Genomic DNA, 7798 nt, shown 5'->3' with positions numbered 1-7798 from the left:
ATTTGTTATTTACAGCTTTCTACTTACAGAGTTTTATCTCATTCCAGTTAATGTCATGTGATCCAGGTGATAAGAAAGATTGAAAGGGATTGTCCAAGAAAGAATAAGTTTTATGGCATAGTAAAGGGGAAAACTTTTGATCATGTCACTCTTATTTTGGTATAGTGATCGTGAAATTTTAAGGGACTTGTATTTTGTAAATGGAGCCATGGAAACTTTGTGTTGGTTTTTGGTTTTTATGGTGATGATATTTTGGGAATTGTTATGTTAAAAGTTTGAAATTTTGTTATGTGAATGATTTTTAGTTTCTTCCTTTTTCATTCAAATGCTTCCGCGTATGCTATTTAATTCTTTAAATTTGAATGCCATGGGAGTGGGGTGTTTCAATTGGTATCAGACCCAAAGTTCTTCGGGCCATATATGACTTCTTCTATCTAGGACAATCCGGTATGTTTTCGATCCTGCATTTATTGATTTTAACATGATAAATGATATCTTTATTGATTTCGCTTGTTCTTTTAATAGCTTACTAAATTCATCTATTTCATTGCCATTGATATCTTTTTGCTTCTTAGCTATGTTAAAATGAGCCTATGTGTAGGAAATGCCTCTCAAGCAAAAGACTACTGAAGGGGATGATAGGACCTCTACCACTGATAAGACTGTGAAAGTTGTAGATGAATTTAGTAAGCTATTAAAAGAACAAGCGAAAGTTCATGGCGAACAGATTCAACAGTTATTGAGCATGCACACCTCGACCCAGGGTCGTGGTCGTAGAAGAGGTCAAGGCATAACAGAAAGTACTGAAAATAGTTCTTATGATCGATTTAGGCGAATGAATCCTCCTGACTTTATTGGTCGCCCTGATCCACTATTGGCTCTTGAGTGGGTCAAGTCATTGGAGGCCATCTTTGATTATCTGAAGCTCAATGATAGAGACAAGGTGAGTTGTGCAGTCTTTATGTTGGTGAAAGCGGCACATATTTGGTGGGAAGCCACCAAGGTTACAATTAATGTTCGTGAATTAAAGTGGGACGAGTTCAAGGAGTTATTCTATGCCAAATACTTTTCAGGAGAGTTTGAAGCTAAGAAGGTAAAAGAATTTCGAGAGCTGAGACAAGCTGCCATGACTGTCAATGAGTATACTCTCAAATTTGAAGAAGGACGTGTCTTTGTTCTTTTTATTGCTGAGAATGATATAGATAAGGGAGAGCACTTTCTTCGTGGTTTGAGACCCGATATTTGAAGAGATGTTAACATGTCAAAAGTGGTCGCATACCAAGATATTGTTGAGAGAGCATTGCTAGCCGAACTTGATGAACAAGAGATTGCGAAGGAGCGGTAGTTGAGCTGACAAAATTTTTAAGCTAGGGCTCAAGAGGCAAGTACTAGTGTTCGAGGCGGCTTCAAAGGGAAAGGCAAGATGGAGCAACGTAATAAACCTTCTTTGCCTTCCTCAGATACTGATAGACCATTATGTCTTAAGTGTGGCAAGCCACACTGATGCGAACACGGATGCTCAAGCTTCAAGGAAAGCATGGGATCCTTCAGAGTTGCAGGAGGGACCAATCACGAGGAGACGACTGAAGAGGTTCAAGGAAGCATTGCATGGGCTTATGAGAAATCCAGAGCCTACACGGACCCGAGCTTGGACCTGTACACGGGGTCCGTGTCCATTACACTCGAGATGGAGAATTACAGAGCGTACAAGGACCCAAGTGAATTCGATCACATTTGTTCACAAGTTGAACTTGATTGTTTGATATATACAAATACAAAGCTTGCGCACGCTTTCGAGAGAACTATCAAATGCGAGTGAAAACACTTGAGTGCGAGCGTTATTTCTTTGGAGTAACTGGTGAGTATTTGTTGTGAGCAAAAAAAAATAAGAGTAGAGACGAGTGAATTTTCTTTGGAGTGACCGTGTGAATCTGGGTGAGGAAGATTTTGTTTTCTACTAACGTTTTCTTTCAGGTACAAATCTGAAATTAAATGGAAAGAAGGGTAGGAGATAATTCGAACCAAGGTTTCTATAAGGTTCAAATGGAGGCATGATTCGGTCATTTTAGTAGGATGATGAGGACCGAATTGGAGCCCTTACATGAGAGGTTGGATAAACTTGAAGTTAGTACTAGTGGTAGTATGTATACGCCTAAAGATTTGGGTAGAGGAGGAGAAGAAGAGGAATATGATTTGGGAGGAGACGAGGAGAGCCAAAATGAGAATTGGGGTAGGAATGGAAGAGGTAGCGGATTTGGGAGAGGAAAAAGAGAATCCGAGCAGGGTAGATACAATGATGGGCATAGGAAAGATGGTAATATACGTAGTATTAAGATTAAAATTCCATCATTCCATGGGAATCTGACCCGGAGGCAAATTTAGAATGGGAAAAGAGGGTAGAGTTTGTGTTTGAATGTCACCACTTCTCCGAACAAAAAAAGGTTAGATTGGCGTTGGTTGAATTTCTAGACTATGCTCTCATTTTGTGGGATCAACTAGAGACCACTAGTAGGAGGTATAATGAGAGACCCATTGAAACTTGGGATGAAATGAAGAGGGTCACGAGGAAGAGGTTTGTGCCCATCAGTATTATACAGAGATGTTTAAGAAGCTACAAACTTTGAGGCAAGGGGTAAAGAGTGTTGAGGACTACTATAAGGAGATGGAAGTAGTCATGATTAGAGCCAATATAGAGGAAGATAGTGAGGCGACCATGGCACGTTTTCTTTGTGGTTTGTACAGGGAAATACAAGATCAAGTGGAGCTTAGGCACTACTTGGATCTAGACGAGATGGTGCAAATGGCCATAAAGGTGGAGCAACAACTCAAGAGGCGAGGAGTTGGCCGCACCAACCAAACTGGGGTTCGTCATGTTCTTGGCGACCAAATGTGGCGAAACGCGATGAAAGTAAAGTGGTGGCCAAGCCCAAAGTAGACATTAAACAGGAGGCGCCTAAGCAACAATTTTGTGCCAAGTTTAGCCCATAAAGTCTTCCAAAAGTAACTCAAGAATTTAACATCACGGTCAGAAACAATAGTCCTAGGCATGCCATGCAACCTAACGACTTCTCTAAAGAACAAATCCGCAATGTGAGACGCATCATCAGTTTTGTGACAAGCAACGAAATGTGTCATCTTAGAGAATCTATCAACAACAACAAATATTGAATCCCTCCCCTTCTTAGTCCTAGGCAACCCCAAAACAAAGTCCATAGAAATGTCAACCCAAGGCTCACTAGGAACAGGAAGTGGTGTATACAATCCATGTGGTTGTGTCCTAGACTTAGCTTGTCTACAAGTTATGCACTTATCGCAAACACGCTCAACATCACGCTTCATGTGTGGCCAATAGAAATGTTCATGCAATGCACTTAAAGTTTTTGCCACACCAAAGTGTCCCATCAAACCACCCCCATGTGCCTCCCTAACAAGTAATTCACGAACGGATGATCTAGGGATGCACAACCTATCTTCTCTAAACAAGAAACCATTATGCAAATAGAATTTATCATGTGGACCATGCATACAAGTTTCAAACTCATTCTTAAAATCGTCATCTAGCACATACAACTCCTTGACATGCTCAAACCCCAATATTTTAGACTCCAAGGTAGAGAAAAGTAAGTACCTTCGTGATAGTGCGTCGGCCACTATATTTTCCTTACCTTGTTTGTACTTTATTATGTAGGGGAATGTCTCTATGAATGCCACCCACTTGGCATGCCGCTTGTTCAGCTTCTGTTGTCCCTTAAGGTGCTTTAGAGACTCATGATCCGTATGAATCACAAACTCCTTAGGCCTCAAGTAGTGCTGCCACGTCTCTAGAGTCCTCACAAGTGCGTAGAACTCCTTATCATACGTGGGATAGTTCAGGGCGGCTCCATTGAGTTTCTCGCTAAAGTACGCCACGGGCCGTCCCCCTTGCATCAAAACTCCGCCGATACCTACGCCTGAAGCATCACATTCAATTTCAAACGTATTAGCAAAGTCAGGCAAAACAAGTAAAGGAGCATTAATTAATTTTTGCTTAATAGTATTAAAAGACTTCTCTTGCTCCTCGCCCCAATGGAATGGAACGTTCTTCTTGATCACCGCTGTCATGGGTGCTGCCAATGTGCTAAAATCCTTTACAAACCTCCTATAGAAGCTTGCAAGTCCATGAAAACTTCGGACTTGACCAACAGTAGTAGGCGATGGCCAATCTCGAATAGCACTTACCTTGTCCTCATCCACTTGTATCCCCTGTGAGCTTACCACAAAACCAAGGAAGACAAGTTTGCTTGTACAAAAATCACATTTCTTTAGGTTAGCATATAGATTTTCAGCCCTTAGTGTGATTAGCACAAGTTTCAAGTGATCAACATGCTCATCCAAGTCTTTGCTATATACTAGGATATCATCAAAGTAAACAACAACAAATTTCCCTATGTATGCACGCAAGACATGGTTCATTAACCTCATAAAGGTGCTAGGAGCGTTAGTTAAGCCAAATGGCATCACCATCCACTCATACAACCCGTACTTGGTTTTAAAAGCAGTTTTCCACTCATCACCTTCCCTCATCCTAATTTGGTGATAACCACTTTTCAAATCAATTTTGCTAAAGATACAAGCACCATGCAATTCATCTAACATATCATCTAGTCTAGGTATGGGATGCCTATACTTAATGGTGATGTTATTGATTGCCCTACAATCCACACACATACGCCATGAACCATCTTTCTTAGGAACTAACAAAACAGGCACAGCACAAGGGGACATGGACTCACGCACAAAACCCATATCTAACAACTCACTTACCTGTCGTTGAAGCTCCTTAGCCTCCTCCGGATTGCTCCTATAAGCCGGACGATTTGGTAATGCACTCCCGGGCACCAAATCAATTTGGTGCTCAATCCCCCTCAATGGTGGTAGCCCTTGAGGTAGCTCCTCCGGAAATATATCATCAAATTCCTGCAAAAGTGAAACAACAATGCTCGGAAGGGACCCGGCTATATCACTTGTGTTAAAGAGGATCTCTTTATAAAGAATCAACACAAGTGGTTCACGTGTGTGCATCAATTGCTTCAACTCCTTTTTTTGGGCCATGTATGTTTTCTTTTTGGCCTCTTTCCTCTCATTTTCTTTTCCCTCATTTTCTTTCCTCTCCTTTTTCTTTTGTATGGCTATCTCACTTTTTTTGTCACTCTTTTTTTCAGCCATTTCATTTTTATCTTCAAAGGCCATCTCACTTTTTAATTTACTCTTTTTTTCGGCCTCATCTCTCCTCTTTTTTTTTTCAATTGGTCCTACAACACTTGCTTTGGGGACAAAGGAAGTAAAACAATGGACTCCTTTTTCAACACAAATGAGTACTTGTTCTTTAACCCATCATGTGTCACTCGCTTATCATATTGCCAAGGTCTACCCAACTAGATATGACAAGCATGCATAGGTACCACATCACACAAGACCTCATCCACATACCTCCCAATAGAAAAAGGCACTAGCACGTGTTTTGTCACCTTCACTTCCGCACAATCATTCAACAATTGAAGCCTATATGGTTGAGGATGCTTTAATGTAGGTAAACCCAATTTCTCGACCATCTCACGACTAGCCACATTAGTACAACTCCCCCCCATCTATGATTAAGCTGCAAACCTTTTGATTTACAAAACATCTAGTATGGAATAAGTTTTCCCTTTGGTTAGTCTCCTCCTCCTTGACTTGGGCACTCATGATACGCCTAGTCACTAGAGCTTCTCCAATAACCGCCTCATAACCCTCGTCAGGATTCTCTAATGCAGGCATCTCATCATCATCATCACCCTCCCTATGAGATTCATACTCACCATAGTCATTCAAGATCATCACCCTCTTCTCACGACATTCACTAGAAATATGACTTAACCCTTGACACCTAAAACATTTAGTATCCCTAGAGCGATTAGAAGGAGTTTCAGATTTACCTTGCACTCCTTGCTTAGGCGACTCTTGTTTGGTCTCAAATTTGGGCTTGGTCACCACCTTATTCTCCTCTCGCTTCGTCACATTTGATCTCCAAGAAGATGATGAACCTCCAGTTTGATTGGTGCGGCCAACTCCACGCCTTTTGAGTTGTTGCTCCACTTTTATGGCCATTTGCACCATCTCGTCAAGATCCAAGTAGTTCCGAAGCTCAACTTGAACTTGGATTTCCCTGTTTAAACCACATAGAAAACGTGACATGGTTGCCTCATTATCCTCCTCAATATTGGCCCTAATCATGACTACTTCCATCTCCTTATAGTAGTCCTCAACACTCTTCACCCCTTGCCTTAAAGTTTGTAGTCTCTTAAACATCTCCCTATAGTAGTGGTTGGCACAAATCTTTTTCTCATCACTCTCTTCATCTCATCCCAAGTTTCTATGGGCCTCTCATTGTACCTCCTCCTAGTGGTCACTAATTGATCCCACCAAATGAGAGCATAGTCTAAAAATTCAACCACCGCCAACCTCACCTTCTTTTGTTCGGAATAGTGGTGACAGTCAAACACAAACTCTACCCTCTTTTCCCACTCTAAATATGCCTCCGGATCAGATTTCCCATGGAACGAAGGGATTTTCATCTTAATACTACCCATATTACCATCTTCCCTATTCCCATCATATCTACCCCGAACGGCTTCTCTTCTACCTCTACCAATTCCTCTACCTCTTCCATTCCTACCCCAATTATCATTTTGGCTCTCCTCTTCTCCTCCAAAATCACACTCTTCCTCTTCTTCTTCTCTACCCATATTTTTAGGATTTGATTTTTTTCCACTCGTACTAACCTCAAGCCTATCCAACCGCTCATGTAATGGCTCCATCTCAACCTTCAACATCCTACTAAAATGCCCACACAACGCCTCCATTTGAAACTTAGATAACCCCGTGTTCGAATTATCTCCTACCTCCTTCTCCATTTAATTTTAGATTTGTACCTGCAAGAAAACGTTAGTAGAAAAAAATATTCCTCACCCAAATTCTCATGATCACTCCAAAGAAATTCACTCGTCTCTCCCCTCGTATTTTGTTTGCTCACAACAAATATTCACTAGTCACTCCAAAGAAATAACACTCACTCTCAAAGTTTCCACTCGAATTTGATGTCTTTCTCAAGCTTTGTATTCGTCTATCAAACAATCAAGTTGAAACTCATGAACAAATGCGATCGACTCACGTGAACTGCGTAGACAAGCAAGTTGAAGATAGATATTTATTTATTTATATATTTTTTTTTGACTGTGTGAGATACTTCTATATGACTCACAAAAAGGAATAGACGAAATATCAAAAAGAAATATTGCCAAATTTTCGGATTTTTGGTTTTTTTTTTTTTGCCTGCTCTGAAAATTCCGAAAATTCAGAGAGACAAATAAGACACGAAGTTTCGTGTATCACAGATTCACGAACGACAAAGAATAATAGAACAAATCAGATCTGAAAGCGGAACTAAAGAATAATTAGATCTGAAGGATAAACTTACTTGAATTCAATGAACCTAAGCTCTGATACCAAATGATGTGAATCCACGTACGAATAAAAGCAAACACGATTAAATATGAATCGCGCCCTCAATTTAATATCGAACAAGGAATTCGTGTTGTCCCGATCTTTTGAATCAAGTGTGTGTGTTGTGATTTTCACCTCTAAATTATGAGAAGTTTAGCAACAAATAATCACGAGATAAACAATCGAAAATTATGACGAACCTTCAAAGAACAAGTCTAAGACAATCCGCACAAGCACGATCGACAAACGCCACAAAGTTAAAAACTTTGATAAGTTT

Source organism: Primulina huaijiensis, chromosome 2 (genome assembly GCF_012295235.1).
Source record: "Primulina huaijiensis isolate GDHJ02 chromosome 2, ASM1229523v2, whole genome shotgun sequence".
In the NCBI taxonomy this organism is placed as follows: Eukaryota; Viridiplantae; Streptophyta; class Magnoliopsida; order Lamiales; family Gesneriaceae; genus Primulina; species Primulina huaijiensis.
The sequence above is the reverse complement of the archived record's forward strand: the minus strand, read 5'-3'. Positions refer to the sequence as shown.